Source organism: Sceloporus occidentalis, unplaced genomic scaffold (genome assembly GCF_023333645.1).
Source record: "Sceloporus occidentalis isolate IW3139 unplaced genomic scaffold, rSceOcc1.0.p SCAF_50, whole genome shotgun sequence".
NCBI classification, from domain to species: Eukaryota; Metazoa; Chordata; class Lepidosauria; order Squamata; family Phrynosomatidae; genus Sceloporus; species Sceloporus occidentalis.
Window position 1 is genome coordinate 2,498,391 of NW_028317030.1, and position 16,233 is coordinate 2,514,623.

Here is a 16,233-nt window from a genome sequence, read left to right on the forward strand (position 1 = left end):
CCCCCCCATGCCCCACTATTCTCACCAGTTTTGGTCAAGTGCCACTTCTCCGGGTCACTGCGGGGTTGCCGGAGCGGCATTGAGGCATGCCCCACCCACTTCCCCTCCAAAAATGGGCAGCTTTCAGTGGGACCGCCCACCGACATCAACGGGACCGCCCACCGACATCAGCGGGACCACCCACATACATTCCGGAAAGGGGAGAGCTCCATACCCAGGTATGGTCTTGGTTGCTAGAAGCAGATAATCACTGGCAGAAAACCAATTTGGGCTGTAGTGCGCATGCACACAGGTCTCACACTCCAACCAGAAATTCTTGGTCAAGCCAACGCCGGAGATAGCTGGCGGGGGATATATAAGCATGCGCGCTTTCTGCAGGAGATGCACGCCGGGGAACATATCGCCTGCAATACAGGCAGCTGGGGGAGGGGAAAAACAGAAAATGTATTATCACAGGGAAAAAAGGTACATTAAAACGAATAGGACTCATGGACAGCCTCTTTGAACGCAACATAATGAATGTGCCTTCATACTACATGGCTCTGTACAGAATATTATTGTGTATATATATATATATATATATATTATATATTAAATAGCAGAAAGTCAAATCAATATTCTTCACGACCGAGATCCCTCTGTCATTGTTTTCCAGAATGAGCGTTTTTCGTTCTACAACCCTAAAAGTGTTTTATAAATTCCAGAATTACACAAACAGCTATTATTTGGTGACAACATTATATAAATAATCTTAATAAATTTACTAAACCCAATTTACACCGTGGGGCTAAAAAAAAAAAATAAAACAGTTTAAACTAGTAATTGTTGCGAAATATTGTTTTAGTTCAGCGTCGTTTTACATAAAATCTCAGGATTTACATCTATTTTCCATACCATCAAAATTAATTTCTGCCTCCGTCCTGCGGCTGCATAATGATCGCAGGAAATATGTTCTCTATCCAGCATTTTTTTATATTAATAAAGACTCCCCCCCATCCCTTGCTTTAAATCAGCATCATTACATCTTGATTAAGCGCATAGAGCCAACGCAAAGGTTTATTGCCCCCCCCCCCCAACTCTTTATTGGACGGAGAAATAAAACTAAAGGTAACTTTGTATCATCACTATGTATCAGATTTGCAAGGGACACTTTACTGCAGCTGCCCTCCTTGTCTATGATCAGATGACTGTTGCCAGTGATTGGCTGCTTGAAGCGGCCAATCAATGGCAGGAAAGCGCAACACCCCCCCCCCCCCATCTGCAGGATTCGCTGAGCCAGGGCTGGAACTAACCAGTTGGGAAAATAGCTGGGGGGGGGGGCAAAGGGCAAATGGAAACTGGGAATATGGCACAAAAATTATATGACGGAGTGAGTGTCCTACTATTTAACCCTTAGATTTTTTTTGATTTTTTTTTTAAAGAAACCAAAGAAACTCACTAAATTTAATAAAGGAGGTATTTGCGCATAGCCTTAGTAACAGCGTCTCGGATCATGACAAAACCATAAACACAATCCAATTTGGTTTAAATTATGGTGAAAACCAGAAGACATAAATATGAATGGTGCTACAGAACATCTGAAAAGCCTTGAATTAGGCTGATTGGCGGGAAAGGCACATACATTGTCCGTCACATCATGTCATACAACCAGTTACTGTGGGTTTTCTGAAGGATCAGCAATCTCATCCAGCAACAAATTACTGAATGTTATATTGGTATTCCGATCAGGTGGAACTCCTCTGTCGCTATGGCAATCAATGTTCATTTTTTAAATGAAATGCAAAGGATTGCGTCGTTATTGAATGCTCTCCTATGAATACAAACAGCGCTAGCCTCCGATGAAGGAGATTTCACAGGCAGCATCTTCAGTATCGTATATTTTCTAGTTCCCATTGATTTAGGGACCAGCAGCGATGTTCTGATTATTGTTGTGAACCACAACTCCCATTACCCTGATCTATTGTGGACAAAATATTCCACTGGTTTCACAAAGTACCCCTCTTTCTAAAGGGAAGCTGACCTTCCTAACCTGCCCCTTGGCAGCCAGCATCCCCATTGCTGAGCTCTGTGTTTTAAAGGCGCACAGTGCATTTTACTACATAATATGGAGGCAAATCATCTATACTATCTAGATAATTTGCCTCCATATTATACAGTAAAATGCACTGTGCACCTCTCTCTCCGATCTGCTTCTTCTCTTGTCTCTTCCTGTCTTCTTTCTTCTTCTGATCCTCTTTGTGTCTTCTTACTTCTTCTGATCCTCCTCCTCGTGTCTTCTTTCTTCATCCGCTTCTTCGTGAAAGAGTCCTCCAGGGGCACTTCCGCAAAAGGCTGGAGCCTCTGGGCACAATGAACATTATTCTTGCCTCTTAGAGTAATTCCCCTTTCACAAAGAACCGGACGAAGAATGAAGACACGGGGAGAAGCGGAAGAATACAGAAGAATAGGCAAGAGAAGAAGCAGAACTGCTGGAGATAGGGACACGGAAGCAGTTGGTGGAGATGGTAGGGAGACGTGGGTGAGAGCGAGTAAGAGTGTGAGGGATCTTGAGTGAGAGTGTGAGTGCTTTTACATTCTAAAGTGAGATCTGTCCGGGGTGCCAAATACTCTAGGTACACCTCTGCCATTTGGACCACGCTGCAATACCAGGCACAGTAATAACTTTGGTGTATAGTAAACGTCAGTTTTGTGTTTGATCATTTTATGGAATGAGTTTAAGGCGTGCTAGAAAGGGCATGTCTTCGGCTTGTTTACATGACTCCATATGCTTCTTTTGAGGTTTACGTGCAGAGAAATCTAAGAAATCTACTGAGCGTTCAGGAAAAACTGGTTTCTGTCTTACTTTTAGTACACATCTGCCAAATACGCCATTCTCTCAACAGCACGAATCACTCCTTTTTTTATTTTACTGAAACTCTGGAAAAAAAAGTTATTGTTTCAATTTAAACCTTGTTCATTAAATATTGAGAACAAAAGGGACAGGATGAAGCAATAAACCAGTAAGAACCCGTACAGAACGTGGTTTAAATAAGTCAGGAAATGTTAAATAGAGAGCCTTAAACAAACTTGAATATTAAAGCAGCCTTTGCTTAATAATCATAATTCACTTTAATATGTTTTTGTTACGTTGCATTATACATATGAGTATAAATTTCTCTTTTATCTACTTTGAAGAGGTTCGAGAGAGAAGAGGGATTAGAAGATCGTAAATTACTTTTTCCGGTCTCCTTAATCTCTGTGGGGTGAGTTGGTTCCTTGAAGACCGCATTTCCACCAAATCAGGAAATTCTACAAAGAATTCAAAAAAACTATGATAATTCATCATTGTTTGTTTTCATCTTCATTGGGGTTCAAATTTCTTCAGTTTGGCCCAAATTTTCAGGGTCGGTACAATTTTCACAACCTGGACTAATGTGACATCACACATATAACCCCCCCCCCTGAAGCCACCCAACGTCTGTGTTCAGTTATAACGTACACGCGTCACTACGGAGTATTCTTTACAGAGAATGCGTAGGATATGCCCTTAACCTTCACAGAGAGGGTGGTAAAGGTTAATACAGGAATTTCTAGGGTTCTCTAAAGCTTTGTTGTTTTTTTTCTTCCAAATTGAATTTGAATCTTCCATGAAGCTACCCAGGACAGCCTGAAAACCAGGACTGTTGGGCGGTATGGCATTGTGAATGTAAATGCAGTAAGATCGCTGTGAAACGAGAAAAGAACGTGAGCCAATGTAATCAACATAACTAATCAGAGTTACAATTTATATAATTTTAGCACCAATCCATTCCATAATTTAAAAAGCATTTTTCCTTAGACGGACAGACTCTTGGTACAGATAAGGGACAGCAGTAGGCTTTGTTATACGAGTTATTCTCATCCAGGAGAAAAAAACTATAACCGCATTTAGCCCTGGGCACTAAAATAAGATTATCTGCCCTATTCGAAGCAGGGTAGACTTGATGGTTTTAGTACTTAGTGCCGGATAACACCGAGATAAGGCAAGAATTATTCACACAAGTGTTAATTTAATGAGATGTTCACTTAAGTCAATGAAACGTATAAAAACGAGATGACTCTCCAAATCAGTCTGCGGCTCTAGGATTTACTGAGCAAATTTCAAAGGGTACCAGAATATTTGGGGAATTTTATTTCGTACGGACTAAGAGTTCATTAAAGTCAATGATTAAAGGTAATATTATACCCTTAACATTACGCAGAGAATTCTTTGTATATCCCGCATTCTGCTGTAATAAAATCTCTGGCATACTGACGCACGAGCTTCGGGAAGATTTCTTGTTATGTCAGTCTGATCACCGGCATGCGACGCTATTTCCCAGCGCTTAGACGCGGGGTGTATGAGGACTGCTCTTATTATGTGGGCATTGTTTGTAAGATTTTAAGGGAATTTATTTCATTGGTAGAACCGATTTTAAAATCTTTGGTCCAGATTCGGTTTCGTGATTCGTTTTGGCCAAAAATTTGAGATTCACGGGGCATTATATTATTAAAAGATCTGATCCGCTTAACGACAGCAACAACTAATACCATAAAATGGAATTGCTCATAAAATATAACAAAAAATGTTAAGAAGAAAAAAAAATCTTAAGCAATGAACCAATGGCCTGTGGCGAACCTCGGTTTTATTGCTTGCGTGTGGTTTGATCCACCAAAAACCCCATTGTATCGAGCCAAGCTTAGTGTTCCGGTTCGAACCTCAGAGCGATTTCTTCTTCCGACAGTTACACAACTCTGGAAGCCAAGAGATGTTATTATAATATACATTCCCTATTGTTTGTGTTGTTAATTGGCCCTTCTCATTTGGCGTTCACATGATAAGCAATTATAGAGCTCAAGATCTATCTTAATCCTATTATTATTATTATTGCAACTATGCATACAGAAAAAAATGACACTTAAATATTTTGTATAAACTAGCCTTCTTTTAATTTCCAGTAACTGTATGCTAATAATAATAATAATAAAAAAAACTGTACAAAGCTATCAAGTTCTACAAGAATACGTAGAATCCTTTTAACGTCCATGCATCTAACCACTGTATTTATAAATGTTACAGCAAAACACTTAAATCCCACTATAACACCGGTTCACCCCTCCGCATACACCATGCAGATCAATCTCCCCAGTGATACATTTTATTCTTGGTACTTGGATAGATGACCTCTTCAATGTAGATGCTATCTCACCGTTAAGGCCAGAGGACCAAATTTCCCTCTCTTAAAGGCACTTACTTGATCCTGGCCAAAAAGCCAGGCTTCAATGTCAATGGCATAGGTAACGTGCCACTGGGTTCAGTGTTGATCCAGCTGCGGAAAGCATTAGGGTACAAAGTAACCAAAAGTATACTCATGATTTCCGTGAGGACAGTTATGCGGCTCTTGTAAAAGACCACCAGGAAGAGCTGGAAGAAGACTAGTTGGTTTTAAAGAAAAGGAGGTCAGAGCACATTGCCCAAATCAGATTTTCCTACCAAGTCTTATAATGAGGGCTACAAGGAACTCTATACATCCCTGTCTGTTGGGCAATACCATAACTACCAGTCGCTTACAATAAAGAATAGTCCAGACAATGAGACTTATCTACCAACTTCTGGGTTTCGCAATCACCCTACCTACCATGCCCCAGTTGTCATGACCGCTGGAAACTGTATATGCAGCGCTACGGCACATCACGTGCCACTGGTGTCAGACCAATTGAGCCCGAAAGTTGGAAAGTACACAAACCCTAAGACAGAAATATATGATCTGTCACCAAAAGCAGATAGAAGTTTTAAGTCCAAGCACAGGACGAAAATGATTCCAAGTAAAAATTATTCCAAACGCCACTTGACAAGTGTGAATAGATGACCTTTCATTTAGATTTTTTTCTTTTCAAGAGCACAGCTGATATAATTTTTTTATTGGAGCCGGCTGCAATTTTCTTCCACTTTGAAACAATAACTTTTCAATAAGCTGCATACTTCTTTTTTCATGAAATATTTAACCAGTTATATTTAGTTGGAGGAGAGGTGGCTTTAAATTGTTTATTTTATTTTTATTGGGAAAGCCAAACCAAGCGTCAAACAATTCATCCACTATACTTCGTTTAAAAAATGTAACATTTAAAATAATTGTAAATTTGTATTTTAAAGGATTTGTGTGCCTCTAAACTACATCTTAAAGTGTATCAATAGCATAAACCTTAACACATGGAATTGGAAAGCCTTCTGATCGTGACTGCCCCAACTTCTACCAGCACCTGGTCTTCTACAAACACAAGAGAGCTTCTCAAGCAAGGACCAAGCCAGGGGTGTCCAACATGCGGCCCTCCAGCTGCTGCAGGACTACATCTCCCATACTCCTCAGCCAGCCCCTTTGCAGAAAGAGCATTATGGGAGATGTAGTCCTGGAGCAGCTGGACCCCCCTGGACTAAGCTAATAATGCATTGTCTAGGCCTAGGTTATAATGTTAACCAGTGTCCTAGGAACCCGCTTGCAGGACACAACATTGGAATCTAATTTTGTGGTTCTGGAGCCCAGATGTCACATGACAATGGGGGGGGGGATATTATATACGTAAATTACCTCTCTACACATAAATATTGCATGCCAAGTCTAGTATATACAAAGTTTCATTTTTAGAGTCATGATACCATGGTGTTTGGCACTCCCGTCTCTCTTATCACGAGAGAAGAACTATGTCAGACCAGTTTTTTGCTTTGTAAAAACAAGTATGAAAACTGAAAACAATGACATGCAATTTCAAGCCTACACAGGCACCAGCGGGGAAACAGCTTCGTCGGAATACATTTGAAAAGAACGTGAAATGGGGTAATAGAATATTAATTAATTATTACCGTATTTGCTAGACTAGGTTTTTTTCAGAGCAAATGAGGTCTGACTAAGAGACTAAGATCCAGATCCCCCGCAGCGCTGCAGGGGACCTGGATCCTCCTGTCTGGTAACCTCCAAACTTACTGGTGCTTCTGACTGCCTCGTGTGTAGTCGGGGCAGTGTGTAGACGTCTATGCGATTTGCGTAGGCAACTTCCGCTGCAGCCGGAAGGAGTTGCTGTTAGCAGCAGGGGTTGTCTGCATCCATCGCGCAGACCTTCCCCGGCTGTCAGAGATCAGAGTTCCCAGCACCGCTGCACGAAATTCTCTCTGACAAAAAGATAAATAAATACCTTGTAGGATGGTTGGAAATAGAGTGTGGAGATGGACAATGAATAATCCAGCAAAGTGTTGAAAACTAACTCTTGAAGCTTCATCATATCATATCTGAGAACGTCCCAGGGTTGACTACCTAGAACTCTCCCTCTTCTAAGGGAACTGGAGAAGAATTAGATGTGGTTCCCCTGCCACAAAGAATGAGGAGAGTGACCCGGAGAAGCTCCAGAATGTGATCATCTTACCTTGATTTACATTCCAGGCCATATCGAGACTTGGATTGAAAATGGGTGGCAATTGAGCACAAAACATGCTTTATATATTTTCTGGATCAACGTGGGTGGGCTTTGCATAACATAAGTGGGTCATCATTTTGGGGGGTTCTAAAAATTATTTTTTTTTTAAATTAAGGCCAAAAAATGACATTTTGGACAAATACATTTTCTCTACTGTCACTCACGGATGCCATGCAGATCCTGATTACACATTACAGCCTCTGTCGTTTCAAATGTATTTGTCATAGCGCTGCCTGACGAGCAGAAATAAAGCTATTTGATTTCCAAGCAGCTATCAAAATATTGTATTTTAGTTTGACAAGTTTATTAAAAATGAATACCGCATGCTACAGCGCTCGAAAAACCATTTTCCCTATATTTGCTTAACTCCTTAAGGAGGAGGGCTGTCGTACCCACATAAATGATATACCGCTTTTTCTCAGGGCAAGTAGCTTTAGTTTGAAACCAAAGCACAATATTTATTAGGAATAAAAATGGTTAAAAGTGGCGTGATTTTTAGTTTACATACTTACACACTAAATTAACTCTTGCTGACAGAGGGGGGATTGGAATATATTACTCCTCGTGATCCAGGGTATGATCGGCACTGCAGCATCAATTTTAACCCCTGACGTAATACATTTTGGTTTGTATCCCACCCCCCAAAAAAAAAAAATAAAGTGAACGAGACCCCAAGAAAAAAATCGTACACAATCGTAGCCTCTCCGACATTCTGATTTATCCGTCAGCCAGCGGCAGGCGGTTAGATAAAGTAAACCTTTGGGACGCTCCGCCAAAAAAAAAAATCCATAGCTTCTAATATGTGACAGAACGGCGTCTGTTTTTATTTATATCACCCGCGCCGGGCCGGAGTAGGACGGGCGTGAAAAGCCAGGTTTACGGGATGTCAAGCGGCGCGTCACAACAAGGATCAGGGCGTCTGGTATAAACGCGTATAAACATGGTCCGCACTGTCACTTTCACAAAGGCAAACCGGAATTTAACCCCTAGGGTGCCAGCAAACTATATATATAAAAAAATAATAATTACACTTACTGGCCCAGCTTATATAATAATATAATTGTATAATACTGATACTTTGTGGATTAAAAGGGCAAATGTCACAGTCACATGTTCTGAACGGAATCCGGGCCGCTGGATTGCGGTCCAGAATCCCGCTGTCCTGCCGAGCGGGGTAAAGCGGCAAAACTGGGACTGTGCCGCGCAAATTGGGACTGTTGTATAGAGTTGAAAAAATAAAGCATTTGCAGTTGCTCATGTTTTATTTTTTTGTGGTAAACGGACCCCCCCAACACAGACCCCCCCCCCCAATAGTCATATTTATAAAACTGAAATTGTCAAACCTGCGAGAATATACATTTTATGAGAAGCGATCCCCAAAGACATCAGAGAAACGTTCTCGTTGATTATCACATGGCCCCGGGAACGCCGCACGCTAACGTCGGATACGCCGCCTTTTCAGTACCGAATAATAAATCTCCTCCGAAAGACAAAATACACCGGGCCGTTTTAAGCTTTATTTTGGTCATCATTGGCAGATAATTAATTATCCACATCCATAAAAATCACCAACATACTACTACTGTCACCGTCTGATAACCACACGCAGCCTCAGAGAATCCATTCCTGTATCTGCAGCATCGAGGCTCTGCTGGGCGTGAGAGCTCTGTATCTACTATTCATCATCATTACAGTCGGACAATCAATTTCCCACTAACACAAACTGCTGTTTTAAGCAAGTGCCATCGCTCCGATGCTCATTAGCCAGTCAATAGTGTCTGATGCCTTTTACTGATAGGAGTGCGATCTCTAATCAGCAGCAGAGCAAACAATGCCAGGATTTCACTGGCTGACCGATTCTCAAAAACATCTCAGACACCGAAAAATGTAAATCAGCAGCGCTTTACCGTTATTTGGCACCGTTATCCGAGGAGTGGCGTCCAGATTCACGGATGATCTTTTGGATGAATATCCGGTTGCAGTTATTGCGCAAAGGGCCAGCAGGCAACCGATGAGGGGCTGGTCCATCGTCTTCTGCCCCCAGACCACGGGTCACCACGTTAAAGAGGATTGTGCTGAAGTGCCACCAAGGGTTAAAGTCTTCATGCTGTAAAACGAAATGTATGTTCATTAGATTCATTCACCGGGGCAAAGTATTCAAAAAAACACTAATGACTGCATAATGCAAGACTCAGACGTGATTTTATAGGAATAAACCCAGAATATCGCATGACTGACAGCAATGAACCGGGCTTTTGTCAATGCCCACCTACATTACTGTATACAGCGCTGGGGGGTTATGTCTGTATACAGCGCTGGGGGGGTTATGCCTGTATACAGCGCTGGGGGGGGTTATGCCTGTATACAGCTCTGGGGGGGTTATGACTCTATACAGCACTGGGGAGTTTATGCCTGTATACAGCGCTGGAGGGTTATGCCTGTATTCAGCACTGAGGGGGGGTTATTCCTGTATACAGCGCTGGGGGGGGTTTCCCTGTATACAGCGCTGGGGGGGTTATGCCTGTATACAGCGCTGGGGGGGGTTATGCCTGTATACAGCTCTGGGGGGGTTATGCCTGTATACAGCGCTGGGGGGGGTTATGCCTGTATACAGCTCTGGGGGAGGGTTATGACTCTATACAGCACTGGGGAGTTTATGCCTGTATACAGCGCTGGAGGGAGGTTATCCCACAATATTGACTTTAATAGGGATGTTATATAGATAGATAGATAGATAGATAGATAGATAGATTGATTGAATTAAACCCTATGAAAATATCAAATAATCTGGAAATGTTTTTTTTACCGTTCTACGATTGTCAATAAACCAGCATGTATCTATGTAGAGCATGGAAATGGGTTGGAAACTTGGAATCAATCCGTATCTATTAGCTAACTTGATTAAAAACTACCCGGATGCAGAAAACACAACACAGTATCAGACAGCTCCAGCACCGACTCGGCTAACGCTGGCAAGTGATCCAATGAGATCCCCTGGATCCCACAAAGAACTCCTGCTGAATTCAATGGAAACACTTTCCTAACGCTAATTGGCTGTTATAAGCAGCCAATCAGTGGCAAGAATTAACAGACCAGGCAGTTGAAGCTCAATAGCTGCAACTTCTACCTAAGGTTTTTTTTTAGCATTACTTTTAAAGAATGCATATCGAAAGTAACCACAATGTACTATAAATATGCATTCTTCTTTAGTGGGGCCGTCAGTGACAGTGAGCTGTTATGGTCTAAAATGGAAACACATAGCCATCATATTTTAAAATGCGGTGCATTTGTTATCGTTAAGCACAATTATAGGGAAATAAATCACATCAAGAGAAAGGATCAGGTTCTTAATGCTTAAAGTGCAACTGATACATTTCTTTTCTATAAACATTGGTTTAGTCCGAGCAAATAGCTACATTGCCATCGTAAACCAGCTTTGGTAAAAGTGGTGTATTCATTGTCAGAATAGCACACACTCACACATTATATATATATATATATATATATATATATATATATATATATATATATATTATATATATATATCCTGAGCCCTCAGACCCCATCCAGGCTCACCATTGAGCTCCCCTATTGGCTCCATGGTGGTTTGGCCCAGAGATATGCGTTTCAAAGTTCTTTCCAAGTCCAAAGCCTAAATACACGGCTCCTTGGCAGGGGGCAGACATGAACACAGTGACGGCGGAGAAACTGGCCCACGGGTTGGAGATGCGTCTCGGCGCGGGCACCGCTGTTCATGACAATGCAAGCAATGAATTGGGGGCATTCAGCTTAATAGGGGTAAGTAAAATAAACCCGGGGTATTTGAGAAGAAACTGCCATACACACATTGTGATTCTCCCCTAATTGTCCCATCTTGACTATGCTAACCATGGCATGCAACATCTTTTCTCAATATCACTCCTTAAGTCACAGCGCACAACATGAACTTCCTTAAAAAAGAATCCTGAGAAGCGGATCGACAAAGAACATTCGTATCATGAATGAATGAGCAGCGCTGGTCTCTCTCGGCATCCGAACGCAGCGTATATCCTGGGTATTGTGCCCACACAGTTTGTTTAATTAGAACATGTAATGGTTGTATTTATAAAGCAGGTCATTAGTGCCACAAACTGCACAACAGTTTACGAAACCTCCTAACTGATAATTACCCCCCCCCCCCATGCTATTTTGTTATATACAGTCAGCACAAAAAACTGTTCCCGGTTACTGTAATATATTTCATTTAGCAAAGCGATATAGAGGCAGCAGCATATATCACATATTGATCCAACATTTCATTGAAAAGACAATCTCATGAAAGTAAACCATCTTTAGGGCTGCTTTGAGGCCTTTGATATTTAACATACAAGAATAACTTGTCTAATCCAGAAGAAAGTAATGACTGGGCTAACATAGCTGCCTCAACCTATAGAATAGCAAGGGGTGTCTTCCCATAATATATAGGGTTCCAAGATATATATATATATATATATATATATATATATATATATATATAATCGTAAAGACCACTATACTGCAGGAGGGCTGGGTATACACATGCCAGGGGACGCCCCAGGGTAGGATACCTGGAGCTTTCCCTCTGCTGGGGGAGTGGCTTCATGAAGGGGTGGAGCTATCCCCACATGGAGGCAGGGATATCCACGTGTAGGGGCGGGGCTAGTCCCAAACAGCCTTTAGTGGGTGGGAAGAAGGTGAGAAGGGAGAGCAAATGCTGCTCCTCTGCCCAAGAAAAGAATAAACTGACCCAGAGACCCGGGAAACAGGGCTTCACCCAGAGACTCCGGATCACACCCAGAGAGTACCGTATGTATATGCAGCACTCCTGTACAAGACTAAAGGCGCTGGAGCCCGTGTCCGGTGTGTTTCCAGAATACCGGGGAAGTCAATTGCTTTATATTAATTGCCTTCTTATCATTTTGGAGGCAATGGCTCATTATCCTACCTGGAAATAATATCAAAACCTGGGTCAAACAGCATATCATTTTACAATTTCCATCTGAGACATTTTCACCTGGAGCAATCGGCCTCAACATTCTGTTAATTTAGAACATTATTCACAAATTGCTCTTTAAACTACAGCCCAATGGGATAACTCACTCTACGTTTCTGCTCGTTAACAAAATATTTTTCATATTTGTTAACGAGCAGAAACGTAGAGTGAATATTTTCTTGGAGATGGTGGTCAAAAGTCCTGTTAAATTCTGGAGGAGCAGGAGTTTAAATACATGGGGGTAGATTTAGGCTTTTAAATACCTCCAGAAAACCTCATTAAGGGGCATCGTGTTTAACCGTTAAAAATGAATTATTCCTATTATGATCATTAGGTTAAGACGATGTTGCATAGCTGTAGGTCTCTCTGGTTTATTTTCTGATGGGGTCCCACAGCTCACTGGGGGTCCTAAGCAGCCGCTATGCATATCAACAGCATCTGCAAGACCGTCTTACGGAGTTCTGCTAAACCCACCGTTACATTGGAGCTCTGGAGCTGAACCGAGCCGCTTCGATTCTATGACGGCGCTTCTTTTATTACAGGATGTAAAGTATCATTTTTACAGCGTATTGATGACATCGTAAGGGCCCAGGGTCCCTGGAGGAAAGCGGCAAGTGTGCAAAATTCCTTAAAATAGAACGATGCTGATGTCAGTCATTGGACGCAGGTTGCTATGGCAACAGCATTCTCTCTACGGTGCTTCTACATGCCCCTGAAGCACCATCTGCAGTGTAAACACATAACCTTTTTGCTGTCCTGGCAAACGGTCTGAAGCATAATAGTAATAATAATCATTTTATTTTTCTGTCCGGAGATGAAGAATGATGTATATATTGTTGCAAATAGCACCATCATATTCCACAGCGCTGTACAATGGGTAAACAGGACATAATTGTTAATTTATATATTACTTGTAACAAAATAACCTTCTTAAACGAGCTTACTATTTATACATACATACATACATATATATATATATATATATATATATATATACAAACATACATACACACACATAAGTAGGTCAAATATCCTTTTTTCTGTACATGTGCGGAGCAGCAGAACATTTTCATGGCAGCTTACAGGGGAATACAGGAATTGCACCCATATTCTCCAACAAGCCTTAAATACAAAAAAAAAAATCCCCAATATGCATGTACAACGTTAACCTATTCTCCAGTGTTTTTAAGACAAACGCCGTTTCCCTTTAAACTTAATCGACATTAATGTTTTCCCAAGGCGCACAAATTACAGTAACAAAGATACCTCGCCATGTATTTTGTGATCTAACAATAAAGGCAGATTAAAGACAAGTGCAAGGTGAACATTATTCAGCAAAGGACGTGACATTAGTATCCAATAATTCCAGTTGTGTACGCGCTCGCTGGCACAGAACCCACGAGGGTTTTTTCTCAGGCAAGGCTGTAATGAGTTTTCAGTCTCCTGTTCATGTTCCACTAACCCCCAATGCACTTCATTTCTATTTCCAGGGTTAACCCCATAGGTGCCATGGAGAGTCTGAACGCATTGACGTAATCTAGATTTTATTTATTTTGTTGCCAAAGAAATAGGTGCGGACCACTGGGTGCTGCCATTTGCATGAAAATGTTTCTTCGTTGGCCGGGGCAAAAGATCAACATCAAATATCTTTCATATGCATTGTTCAAATTTGGGGGGTGGGGGGGGGAGAAGAGAAAAAAAAAAGAGAAACTGCAGCTGCAGAGCTGCACTCCTCCTTGGGCAAACCATACAAATTTAAAGGGACCTCTAACCTACCAAATACATTAAATGCATATGGCTGGAGTGCCCCCTTTAGATTCTACTTAGTTTTTTGCCCCCTTACCGCAGCTGATTGGCTCAGACAGCCTTTGTACCTGCGGAGAGGGGATAACACGGCACTGGCTGTTATGCTAATTATGCCACCTTTGGCCACAGAACCTGCACAAGGTAAAAACATCTTCATGAAGACCCTTTGTTTTACACCAAAAACTTCCAAAGACGATAACACTTACGGAAAAAGAAGCAAAACCAAAGCTATAGGTAGCTTCATTCATTATTACGCTAAAAGCTGTGAATGTGACAGCTCCCCTTTAAAATAATATCCTCTTTCAAGACTTTGTCCTCATCTTGCCTGCTAAGCCACACAATTGACTCTTTCTCGTGTATGCTGCAAGCACGCAACCCCCTGGGGACTGTGATCGATAGACCGCCCGGCAGTCACAGGTTGCCATAAGAGGCCACTTTATTAATGCTTTTGTGGTCTGTAGATAAGAAGATTGATTAATTGAGCGAGAGTCAATCCCTCCACCAAACTGTATGCCCCCCTGCGGTTTCACGGAATCCTTAACCCTCTGAAAGCCAAGGAGACAACATTCTAAATGTAATCATTTTTGTTTTGGAACACGGAGCTAAGATTAGGTTTTATCCCGTAATTCATTAGAAGGGAAGAGGGACAAACCCAACTTCTGACATCTTGTCATTTGACTTCCTCGTGTTGAGTTACGTTGACCTTCTGGGCAAAAATGCTGGCACGGAGTTAATGCTTTATGAGAAAAAAGCCTCTGGCATTTAATTGGGTAAAAACTAGTTTGGAAATAATTAGTTTGAGCCGGCGAAGTGGTTGCAGAAGTTTCTTCGGAAAATCCTTTTCCTGGCAAGTACAATATTGCATGAAACGGACAAATCCCTTCTTGTATCAACAACAAAACAAAATGCACATACAAGGAAGCAAAATATATTCAGCCCGCAGTACAAAAACAGAGTGATGATGATGAAACAGTAAAAGTTGTATGAAAGGGATTTAACATACTTTTGTTAAGATAAAAAGCAATATAAGAGCACAAGTCAATTTTCACAAGTAACCTAACCTGTAAGAAGTAAACCCAAACTTACTACCAATATGTGACAAAAGCCACTATGATCTGAACGACCTCTCGTTACCAGCCACAATTAAAACATTTTGCTTGCCATTATTTCCTATCCACCCTTTTAGAATTCTTTACATAATTGGGCCCTTACTGGCTTACCTGGCCTCCTTACGCAGCCAATATCCCAAATCACCCTCTACAGAGTCATACGCAGCCTCCTTCCTCCCACCCAAAAACAACCATAAGCAGCCTCCTTCGTCCCACCCACAAAGAACCATACACAGCCTCCTTCCTCCCACCCACAAAGAACCATACGCAGCCTCCTTCCTCCCACCCACAAAGAACCATACGCAGCCTCCTTCCTCCCACCCACAAAGAACCATACGCAGCCTCCTTCCTCCCACCCACAAAGAACCATACGCAGCCTCCTTCCTCCCACCCACAAAGAACCATACGCAGCCTCCTTCCTCCCACCCACAAAGAACCATACGCAGCCTCCTTCCTCCCACCCACAAAGAACCATACACAGCCTCCTTCCTTCCATCCACAAAGAACCATACACAGCCTCCTTCCTTCCATCCACAAAGAACCATACACAGCCTCCTTCCTCCCACCCACAAAGAACCATACGCAGCCTCCTTCCTCCCACCCACAAAGAACCATACGCAGCCTCCTTCCTCCCACCCACAAAGAACCATACGCAGCCTCCTTCCTCCCACCCACAAAGAACCATACGCAGCCTCCTTCCTCCCACCCACAAAGAACCATACGCAGCCTCCTTCCTCCCACCCACAAAGAACCATACGCAGCCTCCTTCCTCCCACCCACAAAGAACCATACACAGCCTCCTTCCTTCCGCCCTCGGCATGGCCATGTGCAGCCTCCCTTCTC